We start from the raw sequence: 16,206 nt of genomic DNA on the forward strand, positions 1-16,206 counted from the left end.
GGAAAAAATACTCCAGATGCCTACTTAAATAAGAAATGGTGAGTTAAACTGCACAGCACAATGAATCACCCACTTGCAACTTGAGTATCAAGGGTCAGCCGGAGTGTGTGTGTGGGGGGGGGGGGGAGGGAGAGGGGGAGAGAGAGACAGAGAGAGAGAGAGAGGGAGGGAGAGAGAGAGAGAAAGGGGCTCACTACTGGCATTAAACATGTAAGTACCACAGCAGATAACAGAGGTCATAACGGAGTAGGTGAAAAGGAGAGAAATGGACTGCATTGAAGTGCACATTTCTAAATACTAGTTATATTCTTCTAATCATTCCATTTCCTGGTAATGGACATTCAAGGCTAAACTCCACACTATGGCAGTTCTTCCAAATCTTTCTGAGTTACAGTGGTAAAAATACTAATTATATAACACTTGAAGTGTTTAATATAATCCCTTGATTAACAAAACATTCCAGTGTTTCTTCTGTAAAGGGCATTGGGGTGGCTACAAGAGTGATAGTGACTGATTAGATTGATAACAGAGAAATTAATTTGATTTTTCTTAACACTAGTGAATATGGCCTACACATCCAAACCCCTTTGGTTAAACTCATCATAAGGTATGTATTTGGAATAAGGATAGAAAAACTCAAAGATCTGAGGCTTTTTTCTAGACAGACTCCAGGACAGGTAAATGCCTTCAGTTATAGAAGCTGGCGCCTACCATTAAATCTCATTTTGGAACTTCTCTTTCTCTAAGGCCTACCTACCATATGTTCCTAAAATCCTATGTTTCTAATGTCTGCTTCTAAAACAGAAGACCTTATGAGTTAGACTATAAAAGATTCAGAAACACCGCCCCTAGAGAGCTCTGAAAAAGTTTCCCCAATCCAAAAATATATTCCGGGGTTTTTGTGTGTGAAGGTCTGAAATTTCATCATTAGAGATTTTAATATTTAGCGTAAGTCTTTGTCCCTTCATGATAAATTCAATTTCAAAACAATAAAATTAAACAAACATAAAAATCCAAAAATATGTGTACTATAAATGTAATTTTTAATTATCTGTAAGCCAAGGATCAGACAGGAATATAGAGAAGTTATTTACAGTGTTAGGATGGTTGTATTATAGAGTACATTTTTCCTTTTAAATTTTCCCTTTAATATGTTTATATAAATGTCAGTCAGGAAAAAAGTATCACTTTTAAAGACTCTGATTCTGCTTGACTGCTGTATCTCTCTGTTAGTACCTAAAAAATAACATAAAACCTAAAAATAAAAAATAAAGGATTACTCTCAGTGATATATAACTAGATGTGGAGAGAAAAACATAAAACTCAAGAAATATTCATTTAGGAGTTAATGTGTATTTATCATAGGGAAGGCACTTTGTTGGGTGATAGAGAGGATACAAAAATGACCAAGATCTGTGTCCACTTCTCCTTCAAAGAGCTTCCAGCATAAAGCTAGTAACTTTGAAGAAAGAACACAATGTAATTATCAGTCATTAGTACATTAGGGTGAACCCATTTATTAGCCATTTGTTCCAGACGTTGAAGAGTGGAAAGATGGGGCAAGCCTCGGACACTACCTAGGGAAGATCTGCCTAGATCAAGACACTTAATGAAGAAAGATGAGGGCAGTGGGCACAAGCCGGGAGAGGCAACAGCACAAAAGAGGGAAGAAGATGAGAGAATGCAGACTGCAAACGTGTCTATTTCAGCAGGTCGATCAGAGTTAGCTCTGATTCCTAGCAAATAATTTTCAACATATAAAATGGATCCTAACAAAGTATTATTCCTATCAATAAAGGAGTGCCAAGTAATCAAGGAGGAATATTTAAACACAAATATATCTTCATATTCACAATATAAACTCTGAAATAGCATGTATTTGCTTACAAATCACAACTGTAGTGAGGATTGTTTTTAGCCAGTCATTCCTGAAGCTCACTCTGGTATCTGACATTGCAGATATCCTTGTTATATTATTCTGTCCTGAACGTTTAAAACTTGATGGAAAAAAAGTAAAGCTCTTAAGGAGTTAAATTCATCATTAAAAATAAAGCATTTTCTAAGTTGTATGGGAAATGGGTTACTTTCTCTTCTCCCCCCTTTCCTAGATGTCAAAATACATTGATTTTTTTCCTCACTGGTAAAGAAATACAGCGTTGAGAAGTATAAAATGAACGCACTTTAACAGACTTCAAAACGGTACTACTATTATTTTTAAATGTTTCTCCTGCCAAGACTAATTTCTCACAGCTGATCAGTCTCCTTAGGAAGTGCTGACACTCACAGGCCCTACATTTTATTTGGTCCCTAATACTCCATTTGGTAGTCAATATCCTCTTGCTCTTCTCTCAAACCGCACAGTCTTAGTCTCAGTAAGTATCTATCACATTTCTCTTTTTCTTTAGCCATCTTACTTTTAATCTTTTCTTTTGGACCAAGTTGTCTGCCTTTTACATCTATACTTATTTGCTCCTTCTCCACATTTGACCCTCTCAAAACCTTTAGATTATGAATGTTGACATCTGTGATTATTTTTATTGCCATGGTAGCCTCCCATTAATAAAATTTCTGCCCTCCATAAAATTGTTCTAAGCAAGCATAGTTTTAAGCATCCACAACTATTGTCCAAACAGAGATTTACCTCATTTGATTCTTCGTGTGTTCAATCAAATGTGTTCAAGAATATGATTTCCTACTCCTATTCTTACTCAGTATTTTCTGTGAGTCTTCTTTATTTTGCCTTTCTATTGCAACATGGAAACTTCAACTATCTGTGGTCTAGTTTAAACTGTACCTGGGATGGTGATAATGACCTTCTGACCCTACAGTTCTCCCTGGCTGTGGGTAGAATTGATAGCACTTTTTCAATTTCTCCCTTGTCTTTGCTTGAACATACTGGAATTACAACCTCTGACAAAGGCAACATCCCTTTTGTAGTGGAAACAAAAGGAGTGTGTAATGAATTGGTTAAGATTACATTGCATGTTTAGATGATGAAATCAAACTGCAGCTCAATTCCTTTATTTTCTCTAGCTGGGCCTGATCTTTCAATAAGACATTATTGACTGGCATCTTCCCCAGAACAGGTGCTTTGGAATACAGTCTTGCTGCTTCGAGTTCTTTAGACTGAAAAACAACTATAGTATGGGTCAAGGGAATCAGTTACGAGACAATAATGCCCAGTATCTTAGAATAAGCACCGTACATGATCCATATCCTGGGGGCACTAAAAGAATGAAGGGTCCTTGGATTTACATGATGTGCTAACACTTTCAAATCAACTTTAGTAACTAAGATAGTAAGATGTGAATTATGGTTTTATACGCCATTTCTCTGCAAAATTCTAGGACCCAAAGGATCAAGGAGAGGGGAGGAAGACAACTATTTATAATTCATAATACAAATTTTGCTATACTGACATTATAAAATGACTTATTAATCTTTATGAATATGGAATCTATTAATGCTACAATTGTGTGTTATTAACAAACTCTATCCTCTTATCACAAAACATATCACCTTTGGTTGCTCTGAATAGCAAATTATTGGCCTCTTTCTATCCTCCTTCTTACTGTACTTTTGCCTTTTCAAAAAAAGTCACTTAGAATTTTTGCTTCTCAAAATGGCATAATACCAATATTGGCTGGAGAAAATATTTAAAATGTGTGTTTTTCAAAGAATGATCAGATCAGTTATTCATCCTTTAGAGAAAAATGATTATATTCATCTCAATTATTTTTGCCAAGGACTATAACACTAATTTTACTCTTTCTAGAAATTAAAAATAGCAAACAGTTTATATAAGGTGTTGATAATTACCTATATTATTGTACTGCTGTGACAGATGTTGGCAAAAAAGCCTAAAATGCCTACAGCTGTGCACTCCATGACATCTAGTTTATACTCAGACAGAAGGCTAACAGATGTTCTGAACTGTCACTTTGCCTAAATGTTTTTAAAAGTCTAAGGACTTGCTTTATAATTCACCAGGGTCTGGTTTGGTTTCACATAGGCCCTCAGAATTCCCATCTGTGACAATTAATGTTAAAGACATTGATAAATCAACCCATGTGTTTTCCCTCTTCTTTAACAAACAGGCATCAGTTTATGTATATACGGATTGCGGACTGTAAAAGCTGTTTTTATGTACATCCTAGTTGTGAAATTCTTTTCTTAAATATAGATAGAATTGGGCTACCAGAATTCATGAAGCTGTCTTGAGCTGGATGTATGGAAAGAGCCAAGAAATCACCCATTCTTTTCGCTAAATTTCATGGACCTTGGAAGTAAAATGCTAACAATTTTCAAGGACAGTTATATTTTTCCTAGTGCATGAAAACTTATTTTGTTATTTTTATTCAGTATTTTAATAACTCTGCTCATAACAGTAACTATTAATTGTGCAGCCTGTTAGGATAATGAAAGAACAAAATAAATGGCATTCACAAAGCATACAGCACATCTTCTGCTTGACACCCTAATACTTCCTCTTCCCAAACATACCTTCAGATCCTTCATACAGAATTACTGCCCCGTGCAAAGGTCATCAATGCCTTATTTGCTGTTGCTCTTAATTTTAACAAGCTGGATTCCTGTAGTACACTTGCTTAATAGTTTAAACATTCTGTTAACAATCAGGTGTTTGGCCTATCCTGTTTCTCCTCCATTCTGTATAGAAATATAACTCCAAATAGTACATCTTTCTGGGTTTGTTTCTAAATTAGTCCCCACACTTAATTATGAGGATGAGAGGGATGCCTTATTCCTCTTTGTTATAGGCTAAGCTCTCAGTAATCCCAAACAAAAGAGCCAGTTCTGGAAGATATAGGATTTGCTAGCAGGATTATGGTCTCATAGATAATGATGTGCAGTCAGCAGAAGCGAAGCTTTATTTTAATTCAAATAAGCTAGTAAACAAACCACTGACAAGTCTGCTGGTGAGAGTAACTGGCTGCTGTTGCCACATTGGCAGCTAAATTATAGAAAATCTATTATACCCTGTTCACCATATGTTTAATTTAATACAAGATACAAATTAAACTGTCCACAGTGCCTATTAAAATAACAATACTTTTTTTTATATTTGAATGTCTTAAAATAATTTCTACTGACCTTCTAAAGGGTGGTTTTGATATAGGTGATTATCTGGGGGGGAAAGGTAGTTAATAGAAGGCAAAAAAAATTAATTGCCTTTCTGAGAAAATAAAAATATAAATGTTCACTGGTTTGCAGTTGTTAATAAGGTTAATTAGCAATCATGTGTTCTGTTATTACTATATTTCCCTCCCACCCTTTTGGTTTCTGAGGCTGGAGTTTTAAGAGTGATACTCAGTTTGACCTATGTGAGTATATCCTCATGAAATCATTACCTTGATCAAGCCAGCGGATGGGTGGGCTTAAACCTGATGCCAATTGAGATCTAACTTCAGAAAATTGAGTTTAAACAGCAAGTTCAACTTTGGTATTGCACAAGAAAAAGACATAAACCTTTATATCTTTGCCTCAAATCAATCTCTTCATAGCCAAAAGATCCTAAGGAGAGCCAGAATGAAGAAGCTGCCTTCCAGAGAAAGGAGAAAAAAAAAAAAAAAAAAGACAAGACCACACACTGTTCACAATCAGTTTCCTCCTGTACCAACAACAGACAGTAACCAATGATGCTTGCTGGAATCTATCTGGACTCAGTCTACCAGGTTCTGAAGAGCAGGCTGGGTTTTAGAATGATAGAGCTAGATTTCAACCCAGATCTACTCTTCCCAGCTGTGTAACCACAGACATTTAACCCAGCTGAATCTTCCTTACTCTGTTTTAAAAAAAAGGGGGGGGGGGTGGGATAATTCCAATTTTATAAGATTATTATGAGAATTAAAGAAGAGAAAGTATCTGGTACATAATAGATGGTCATTAAAGGTTAGTTCTTTTCCTCTTATTACCCTCAAGCAAAGAGAATGTTGCTCTTTTTTTCAAGGGTAAAGAGAGAATGTTAGGAGAAGATATTGGAAGGGGAGGTGTAAACAGACATTCTCCTTAGAATCAGTTTCCTTGGGTCATTAACTCCTTTCCACAGGCAAAACCTTCAATGTCATGCTCCTTTTCTTCCAAAATTCACCACAATTTTTACTCTTTAAGAATGTATTAGTAAGCCACCCATACCAACTGCCCATCCCTGGGCCTCTGAAAACGAGAAACAGAATAATCACCAGACTTTGGGATATCTTTTCAAACTTTCATGGCACTGGTAAGAATACGCCAAAGGGACGTAAGACAAATACGCCATGGTCTCTTCCCCTCACTCCACCACCCTGTTACTCAGAGGTTGAAAGACCAAAGACATTTCCATTTATTGAAACTCTAAAATGTTAATAAAGTAAGAAATTGGGGATGGGAGGGAGTCACAAAATGTGTGGTCTATTATAAATGTTTGACACTTTAAATTTAATACTGTTAACACATAAACACAAAACAGATGATTGCATGTGTAATTTCATTTCATATAGAACAAGAAAACTTTAAGGAGGCCATTGATAAATGCTACCCAGAGGCCTTACTCCTGCCTCCAACTTTCCTCTTAACTCTAAAAACACACCCTTCTTAGTCCCTGCTGCCGGTCTCCGCATAAAACAAAGATGGGGCGGGCGGAGGTAGGGGGTGCACCTCAGAGAGTTCCAGAAGTGTGAACGCGGGTGGGAAGGAAGACCATGACGGTACGTGGCCATTAAGAAAGCAGGCCGCCTTCGAGCCTGCACTCCCCTCTTTGCCACCTCGGCTTCCCGGGTCGTGGCCACTGCCCGGCGAGCCGCCGCCTCAGAGAGGAGCCGCCCTCCGTTCCCGACTTTCCGCCCGCGCACCCCCGGAGTTGCCCGCGGCCCAGTCCTGCGGGAGGACGCCCGCCTCCCCTCGCTCCCAGGGCTGTGCCGGGCTCCCGTCTCCGCACGCGGCGCACTGGGCAACGAACCAAACCGGCCACACTGTGCGCTCGCGGGGACCAGCGGGTCCCAACACCCTTAGTCTAGAGTCAGAGGGACCTGCCCCCGGCTCGCAGGTCGCCCAGCGTGGGGAAGGGCCGCCCGGAACCCAGGCTTCCACTCACTCGGCCGGCGCCGCCAGTCCCTCGGCGGAGGGCCTCCGCCTTCCCTCTCGCAGCCGGAGCCAGAGTCTGAGCCGGGCCCGCAGCCGGCGCCGCGCCGGGACGTGCGTGCCGAGAGCGCGGGAAACGCGGCGGCGCGCGAGGGCCGCGGGGCGGGCCGCGCGCCGCGGCTCCGGAGCCCGGGGAGCCGAGCCCGACTGGCCGAGGCTTTGCTTTCCGACGCAAGCGAGATCGCGCGAGACGGGCCCGTCCCGCAGGGCCCCGCCAACCTGGCAGGCAGGCCCGACCCAGGAAGACTCGTGCACCCGCGGCCCCACTGCCCTCGGGTTTCCGCTGACCCAGCAAAGGAGGGGAGAGGAGCGAGGGCCGAGGCTACAAGAGTTTATTCTAGAAGTTTAGTCTAGAGGCTCTGAAAAATGAGGTTCCCAGGCTGTTCACACACTCGCGCGCACTCTCAGGTCAGGTTTTAGAATCTAAAGAGCTTGGATTTAAACCACGTCCCTCCCCGGGAGGCGTCGGGCGGAGGGGTCTGCCCGGCCGCGCTCCCCCGTCATTTTAAGTGCGCATCAAGTGGCGGGGTTGTGTTGAGTTCTTTTGAGTAGTAATTGCATCGTTTTGGGCGAGTTGACGGGAGCAGCACGTTCAGAGTCCCGTGGTATATTTGATGGCGCTCGCAGCCATACCCTTCGCAGGCTGGAGAAGCTGTCGCCCTCCGACCTGGCGCGGGCCGCTCCTATCCGAGCCCTGCTTGCCGGCAGTCGGCTGGATCCCCGGGATCCAGCCCGCGCCGGAGGCCGTCGGAGTCCGAGTTATTTCCGTGTGAAGAAGGTAGAAAGGCCAGTTAGGGAATGACGATGGATTGCCTACGGAGAGGGAAGCTACAGCTTTCACTGTAGCTGATGGCTAAAGCATGACACTATGACATCTCCGTGAAACTCGTGATTTGTATGGTATTGGTTCGCTGGAACATCCAGACCCTGATCGTGCGTATAATGTTTCCTTGTAAGCAGCACTCGCCAATTTAAAACCAGGCCCCTGGTGCCCCATATTGCTAATCCCTTCTGCCATTTGTCTGGTTAAATCCTCTTTTTTAGCCCCTCTCTTCCTTTCCTTGTCTCCTTCCATCCTTCCTTCTCTCTCTCCCTCCCTCCCTTCCTCAATCTGAATCGTTCGTGCTGAATGCGTCCCAGTCTGAGGGTAAGGGTTGCGGTAGCCCCCCTCCCCCATCTCCCCAGCACGGCTTGCTGCTTATAAAATTGGAGAGCTCAACTTTGGACCAAAGCACTTTTGAACAGTGAAGTTTCCAATTCAGAGCCATCTGTAAATGCCCATAAATCGGTATATACGGATTCCCCAATCAGGTTAGAAAGCCTATAACTTAGAATCGTTTTGGTGATGTGTGTTTGCTCCAGCAAGAGAGGAGCTGACCAGACAGCTTAAGTTTGTGGATACAGAAAGGTTTTTCTTTTAAAGCAATTATCCAGTTGCAGGCAACTGGTTCTTGATTCCCTCACCTACCAAGGCAGTTTGTCACTTTGGCCCTTCATCGTGACGCATTCCGCATTTTTTAGTTATAAGCTGAAGCCTTCTCCCATGTCAGAGAGAGTGCCATTGCATTACTGCTTTTGAGACAACTTTGGGGGAGATACCTACAAAAGTGTTTTCCTGTCCTTAAGAAGAGAGTGAGGCCAACTGAGAGATTTTAAACTTCCTTGTGGCTGGGACTGAATAAGATGTATAAGGTTTACTCACCTTTAGATGCCTTAGGGTACTCACTGACACCTTCCTATCTTACAGACTTAGATTCAGTCCCAAATCCCTCCCATGGTGGAAAGAGGACAAGCAGTTGAGATTCTTCTTTCAGTTCATTAGGAAAAGGAAAATAGCTTTTATGAGGTTGGGGCATCCTTTATAAGTTTTGATGTTCAGGAAAAAATGACAAGGAAAGCAGGAAGAAAGTATTCTGTTATTTCAGTGGATTACTTTTCTAGTGCAAAGTTATGAAACACTGGATTAAACATTTTACATTTGCTGTCTCTCACTCCACCTTTAGTTAGAGGAAGTATTTCTCCTATTGACTTTCAGTTTTGCATAATGCCCCCTCCACCTTTCCTACGAGAGAAAAGTAACACACTCCTTAGCCTGTTCTATTAAAGGTCACTCTTGACTTATATTCTCCACTCCCTCCCTCCCCCGACACACTTATACAGGCATGTTCTTGATCCAGAGAGTGTTGAGATGTGCCTAACTTTTTTAGTATTGCCCTGACTTTCATTCTTTTTGAACTGATATTGAGGTGTTTATCCTGAGGCATAAAATGAATTATTGAGAAACAATCATGTGAAATACTGTTTAATTTCCTGTTTTATTGTTTGTGTTTGTTTTTCAAGTTTCGTAGGAAAGACTTTAATTGGTGTCTAAGTAATAGTCCCCAAGAATCCCTTATTAGATTACTTTAGACTAGTTGTAAACTAGTAACTATTGTTTCCAAAAGGGAAAGTAAAAGCTAAGATCAGTCAAAAGATTCATTTGAGTGTTTATCTTTCTTTTATTTTGAATGGTTTTGGGGAAGAAAAGGAGGACTAAATGGGGCAGGGGGCAGAGATAGAGAACCCAGTGAAAACTTGTTTTTAAGATTAAAGCCATTTTCCCAGACTATTGTCCAGCCACAAGTGACAAACACAGAGCCAAAGTCATGAAAGTGGATTACTGTCACACTGGGCTATTGGAGGCCCAGAGAGCCCTGGCATTAATTCCTACAGCAAGGTAGCTAAACCTAGCCATCCTCCCCAGCACTGCCCCTGCAGCGCCCTCACTGCCTAACAGTTCAGGGTTCAGAGTTGATACAGACCTCTGCCAGGTCTAGGTGACAGGGCTTCCCCTCCAAGAGGAAGCAGATGTGCTCTGTGGAACTGAGGGGGAAGCCGGGTGGCTCTAAGAATAAGCCTGAAGGGATGGGGTGCTGTAGCAGGAAGACTGTGGCCACCAGTCCCCTGGAAGGATAGCAATCAATGAGTCAAAGCTACCTAACAGTGAATGAAAGCGAGCCAGGAGGAGGCCCCTTTGGGTCCTAGAGACTAACCTTTAGCTGGTTCCCCTCCTCCCCCTGGACTCCCCTCCTAGGTTTTCTGGGATTGGAGACCTAAACAGAGGAGAAGGGGAGCATGGTAAGAAAACATGCCTAACCCCTCTCCAACATGCATGCACGGCTGGAGCTTGCAGAGATCAGGAGACACAGCTCAAGCCCTTAGTGATCTGTGTCTGGCTTGTGCAGTTGTGCATGGTCAACAGGGGGTGGGGGGCGGCGGGAGGAAAGCCCGGCTTTCTCCAGTCGCTCTATCTGGGGGTGGTGTGTCTCTTCTCCCCCAACCCTCCACCTCACCCCATCAAGACCAAATAGAATTGAAACTCCATTGCCTCTGCCTGCACTGAACCTAAAAACTCAGGATTCGATAAGGTTACTACACCATTGATACAATTGCAGATTTTTTAAAAGCCTCCTCAAAGAGACAGATGTTTGGGCTGATTAAGAATTGAGGAGGAAACCTGCAGCTGCACCAAAGAATAATCTATTGGACAAATATTTTAATAAAAAAAAATATGAAGAGATCAGCCCGACCTTGCAAGGTCTTCTGCTTTAAAAAAATCTTTATCAAACCCCTATTCTATGGCTTCAATAAACAGAACCCATTACCTCACGGCATCTTTTGTTGGCCCCATACAAGAGAGAACAAAATGGTTATTCAGGGGAACGCTTTCGATTTTTATTGTGGGTAGCCTGCACAAAGAGCCGTGTTATTGTATTTAAAAGAACCATCTGTAGCAGAAACAATGGCATCAAATTATCTTTGAATACCCACTGAAAAAACATAAAGCTTTTTTTTTTATTCTTCTTCTGTACGGTGGGGGGATAGAGCAGTGTTAGGATAACTGACTTTTTTGTTGTTCTCTGGGTGCATTCTTCTCGCTCCCCCTCTCTCCCCCTCACCCTCTCTCTTCTCTCTCTCTCCCTCTCCCTCTCTCTCTCTCTCTTTTAAAAAATCAGCCATTTGGGGTTTTAAGCCATAAACGATTTTTCTTGTTGCAGGGGATTGCAGTGGCAAAGCTAGGCTAGGTCTTGGAGGCTGGTGTAAGGCGAAGCGGGTGAAGGCAGGAGGCTGATGGAGAGACTGGGGGGAAGAAAAGCCGAAATGGATTCACTGTGCCTTGGATGGAGGACGAGAGGGGAATTGCAAGCTCCTTCAGCTCGTTCTGTCCGGTGAGAAGTGATCAAGCTTGGGCTGACAAGAGGCTCAGGGAGCCCTCACGTTCTTTCGCTTTTTTACCTGCCAATCAAACTGCTACAAGACAACACCCTGATCTGGCATGGACATGTAAGTAGCTTGCAACCCAACTTTGACATTCACTGCTAGCTCACTCCTCTCCGCCCACCCCCCCAACTCACTTTCTTCCCCTCTCATTCTTTTTTTTTTTTTTTTCTTTTGACCTTTAAGAGATCTGGAAATACACCCTGTGTGGCAGTCACTTAACACAGGCAGATTTAAGTCTGAAAGCGTTAACTTTTGGAAGTAAATGCTAATTTTGATTTCTTTTAACATGCAGAAATGAAATGACATTATTTTATTCTCTTTTGAACAGTTTTAGTGCTGAGCATGATCAGTTGCCTTGCAATGGTGTGTGTGTTTCCTTTCCTATGAAAATGAAGAAATCCGTGAGCCCCCAGAGAGAAATGCAGAAATGAAAAATTCAGGCTTCCATTTAGAAAATATTAAATTCTACCGTTTCATCCCTACAAAGAACTTTCCCCAAACCAAGATTATCGAGAGTGGTGATTTAAGTCAAAAGGTACATATGAAGGGGTTGCTACTGCTTCATCTGGCATCTTACTATTTTGGTGGCGGTGGTTGAGGGGAGGGATGCGAAGAAAGAGAAGGAAAGGGACATGGCGACACCTCGTTCTTTATAAGAGATTGACACTGAGAGGGCTAGAAAAGCAAGAGGGCAGGATAAGCAGGAAATATTACCTGAGAGAAGGCATTACAGAGCTTGGCGAAGCTAGAAGCTAGGAGGGCTTCTGTGGGAAGTTGAGTGAGGGGTGATGGGGCTTGCTCTCTGGCGCCCTCTAATGGCAACTGGAACCAATGTTTTACTTTCTTAATTCAGTACAGGGAAAAGCAGCTGGGTTTTTGTTGTTGCTGTTGGTGGGTTTTTTCTCCGCAGGCTTAGAAACTAGAGACTATTAGAGGAGTAAATTGATTGTTTTCATCCCGGAAACTTATGTATATGCCTTAAAATTATCAATGTTTTCTCCTCAAACATTCCCGCTCTCCCGAAATTTTCTTAGAGTAACAGGAGAGACTAATGGCAAACTGACTTAAGGAGGGTGGCCCGTGCCCAATTAGTAATTCAGGAAAAGGGAATCCTTTCCACCTGAACAGCATTCTGACTCTTCTGATCTACAGGGGAAGTGCAGAGGGGTGGGGTGGGGAGGGATGATTTGGAAATTGCAGATTCTGACACGGGCTTATTATAATACAATTTAAAGGGGGCTCTTAGGAACCTCTGTTATTTCGACATGTGGTAGTAAGGGGGCTTTCCTTCCCGCCTCCTTTTTCCTTTTTCTTTTTCTTCTTTCTTTCGTTCTTTTTTTTGAAATTTGGTAGATAAAGGTTAATCTTGGGCTGAATGATAGAGCTATGATTGACAAGAGAAAAGGTGTTGAGGGCAGGTCGCGCTGTCTTATTTACAGCCCACTGCTTGCTGTAGAGTCTTTGTTAGGACTGGAAAGCTAATTTAGTGCTGATCAAAAGCACCACAGAGTTAAAGGACTGGTAATGACTGCTAATTTCATTTCAGCCTCATGCATCCCCAACTGCTGTAATTAAAGACACGCTATTTAAATACAGGTGAAGGGTTTTTTTTTTTTTTAAATTAGGGTGGGGGTGGGTGGATTACAATTTTATTTAGATTTCATCTTATACATGGGTGTTTTGTAGTCCAACATCAAAAAACATTTTTAGAGTCACTTCTTGTCATTTATACTTGGCTTTGCAGAACAGGCAATGTGAAATGTGTCAATCACATAAAAGTCTCTGTTAAAAGAAAGGAAGAAAGAAAGGAAAGAAAGAGAGAAAGAAAGAAAGAAAGAAAGAGGATGCAGAGGAGTAACTGGGGGGGATTTAAATATTTGGGTCTCTTTTCTTCCCCTTCAAATTAATAGAAGAGCCTTCGAAATAGGTAAAGTATCTGAAACTTGGGGCAGGGTGAACAGGCCAAAGTGATGGGTGTCAGTACTTCTAAAAGGATCATGTGAACAGATGGAAAATATATATTTCAAATTAAATAATATCCCCACACTGTATCTACAGTGTTGGCTCAGAAACCGCATAATTCCTCAACCGATAGAGTTTCTTTATGAGAACATCAAAGGGTAAAAAGCTCTGCATTTCCGTAGTTGGTTAAAATTGATAACCCCCCATACACACACTTACGCGCGCGCGCGCACACACACACCCCAAAAAAGAATTTAGCCTTTAATCTCTTTTTATCCACGAAGACTAAAGCTCTGTACTCGACCCCGCGAGCAGCTCTCGCCTTCCGGGGCTGGAACCCGGCTCAGATGTGAAGCGGCGCTGAGCCGCCGCGCAGGTTCGTGCCCAGCGCCCCCTGTTGGACACAGTAGGAGCAGCACAGCACCAGTCCAGGAAATCGCTAGAACCTTGCTCTGGGGTAATAACCCTCCAAAAAGGAGATGGGGCGAGGAAACAAATTCTCATATCCTTGAAAGATAATATAAGTTTCACTCAATAAAGAATTAAAAGGCGATAACACAATTTTAATTCAATAAAAAATAAAGACTAGCCTATTCCTCCTATTCCTCTTCCTCACATCCCAGCAGCCACTCCCTACCCCCGTTTGGGTTTGGGGCTCTTTTCAAAGATTCAGCAATAGTAAAACAGATAGAGAAGCATGATTAAAAGAGAGAGAGAGTTTTTCTCTGTAACAGTGGAGAACCAAGCAAAAGTTACTTCTTCCGTCCTGTCCACATTTCAAAAAATAAAACCGAAGATGCTGCTGCGTTCTGCTTTGACGTTGTCAGCAGCATCCTGAATGGCCTCGGAGGGCCGTCAAGTATAGTAACTGAGTCTCTGAGTAAACGAAATAACTTGCTCCTTTTTTATTTACTTTCAGAGTGTAATGAAAAGGCTAGTCTCTTTTGAATGTTTCCCATCCCCCAAACCAATCCTGATCAAACTTTTCCTTCCCCGGCTAGTAGTTAATTTCCAGATATTATTTAAGAAACGGGTACCTGACACCTCTCTCTCTCCTTCTTTCTCTTTTCTGAGCCTTAGGCGTTCAGGAAAGGTGATCCGATGATAAAGAGTATTTTCTTTTGAAATTCAGCATTTTCATTTGACCAGGAATCCAAATTATCCTAGGGGAAGAGGAGTATTTTACACTTCCAAAAACTACCTGTCTGCATAAGAAAGAGCTTTGACTTTTTCTTTGGTCAGCAAGCGAGGACAAACGTACACTTTGAATTCTTCCAGAAAGATAACTATAAAAATGACACATCCTCTGAATTTAAGGCAATGGGAAAATATGAGTTTGTCTAGGTGTTAAGATCAAATGGAAACAATTTGTGTGCTAAATGAACACGTGATCTCAACAAAGTGTTTTATGATTTTTAAAAAAACCTTAAATTTAGGGCTTGCTTTTTTTTTTAAGTTTACCTATTGAGGGAAACTAGCTTAATTTCATAACACAATAACTTTTTAAAATATTTAATACTGTGGCTATGTAAGTTGTTTTTATGTTTATTTCTCCCACCTCCTACAATCTGTGCATCTGACATTGTGTTTTCAGGGAAATTTCTGTTCATTGAGATGAGAGATGCTTTCTCCATCTGATTCCAGAATAGAATCTCAGCTTGTGTTTCTCAATAAGTGAATCTGGATACAGTGGCAGGAAAAGAATCAAGGCTTTTAATCAGTTTTTTTTTACCTGGAATCCTATCGAAATGATGGGTAAGCGGGATTCCTGCTGAAGACAGACCCTCCCCTTTCCTTCACCAAAAGACTAGTCCCCACTGAAGAAATATTAAATCCTGGGCCAATTTTGGTGCCAACCCTGGTAAGGTGACAAACGGTGCTCTGACAGCCACGGTTCAAGGCTGCCTGTGGCGTTGGGGAGGTCAAAGGCAGCAGACTTTTGGAAGGGACCAGCTGAATACACTTGCTATTCTGAAGTGATGGAGAATTTGCAAACGTAGAGGCTGAGATTTTGCCCCACCTCTTCTTCACCAGTGGTGGTGGGGGTCACAACCTGTAGGGTGAAGGCAAGGGTAGAAGCCACACCTGGCTGCTGGCAGGCAGGCAGTGAGCCCCCAACTTCCCAGGGCCCAGGGAGAAAGCTCAACCCCTAGTTTAGGAAAAAGAACTAAACAAGTGGGTGGCCTAGGCCCGGGAATACCACCCAGCTCTCCCAGCACAGTGTCATTTCTGTGGTTTCAGGCGGCCTCAGCCCCTGCTGGAATCTCACGCCCCACGGCGGCCAGCAGGAAGGCAGCTCTTCCATCTTTGGGGGCTGGGGAGGGGCAGTGAATGAATGACTCCTTAGTAGCAGGCAAAGCCACAACGCTGGCAACCCGCCGCGTTTTCTCCGCAGCAGCAAAGCACCCTTTAGGGGCAGGGCGGGAGTTTTTGGTCTCTGGTCCCAGTGTCCAGGCCTGAGCCCGCTCCTGTTGGCTGAGCGCCCTGCTTTGTAAGTAGTCAGTCTTGCCTGATTCTGAGGGCGATCCAGGAGAATGGGCCAACCTAGCTTTGGGCCCACTGAGTGCTAAGTCCTCAGCCCCCTATCCCCTCCATCCCTCATACATTTACTGGTGAACCCAAGCCTCACTCTGAAAGCCAGTGTATGGGGCTTGGAATTTGGTAGCTCTTTGGGGATGAGAAAATGATTATTAAAACCGAGATTGAAGAATGAACCCTCATTTATTATTAAGTTTGCTCTTTTACTTTGTCTTTAAACTTTTAAGATCCTTTAGTTTCCTTGATCCAACCCTGAGACAGACAAGGCATCAGGGAGGAGGCCCAATCCGGTTTGAAGGAACTGAGTAT

The 16,206-nt window shown here is 42.6% G+C and overlaps 1 protein-coding gene across 3 annotated transcripts in view; it reads left to right on the forward strand.

Annotated features, from left to right (window-relative positions):
* The window catches only part of SOX2 (SRY-box transcription factor 2), a 627,102-nt gene that overhangs the window by 600,456 nt on the left and 10,440 nt on the right, over nt 1-16,206 (forward strand). The window contains exons 1-2 of one of the 3 annotated variants that reach the window (XM_064493132.1): nt 6,384-6,704; nt 11,175-11,460. The gene's annotated coding sequence lies outside the window, so the exon portion shown is untranslated. Of the gene's footprint in view, nt 1-6,383; nt 6,705-7,772; nt 8,090-11,174; nt 11,461-16,206 lie in introns of those variants that run through there. The other 2 variants (XM_064493136.1, XM_064493127.1) reach the window with 2 other exon arrangements.

This window comes from Camelus dromedarius, chromosome 2 (assembly GCF_036321535.1).
Source record: "Camelus dromedarius isolate mCamDro1 chromosome 2, mCamDro1.pat, whole genome shotgun sequence".
NCBI lineage: Eukaryota > Metazoa > Chordata > Mammalia > Artiodactyla > Camelidae > Camelus > Camelus dromedarius.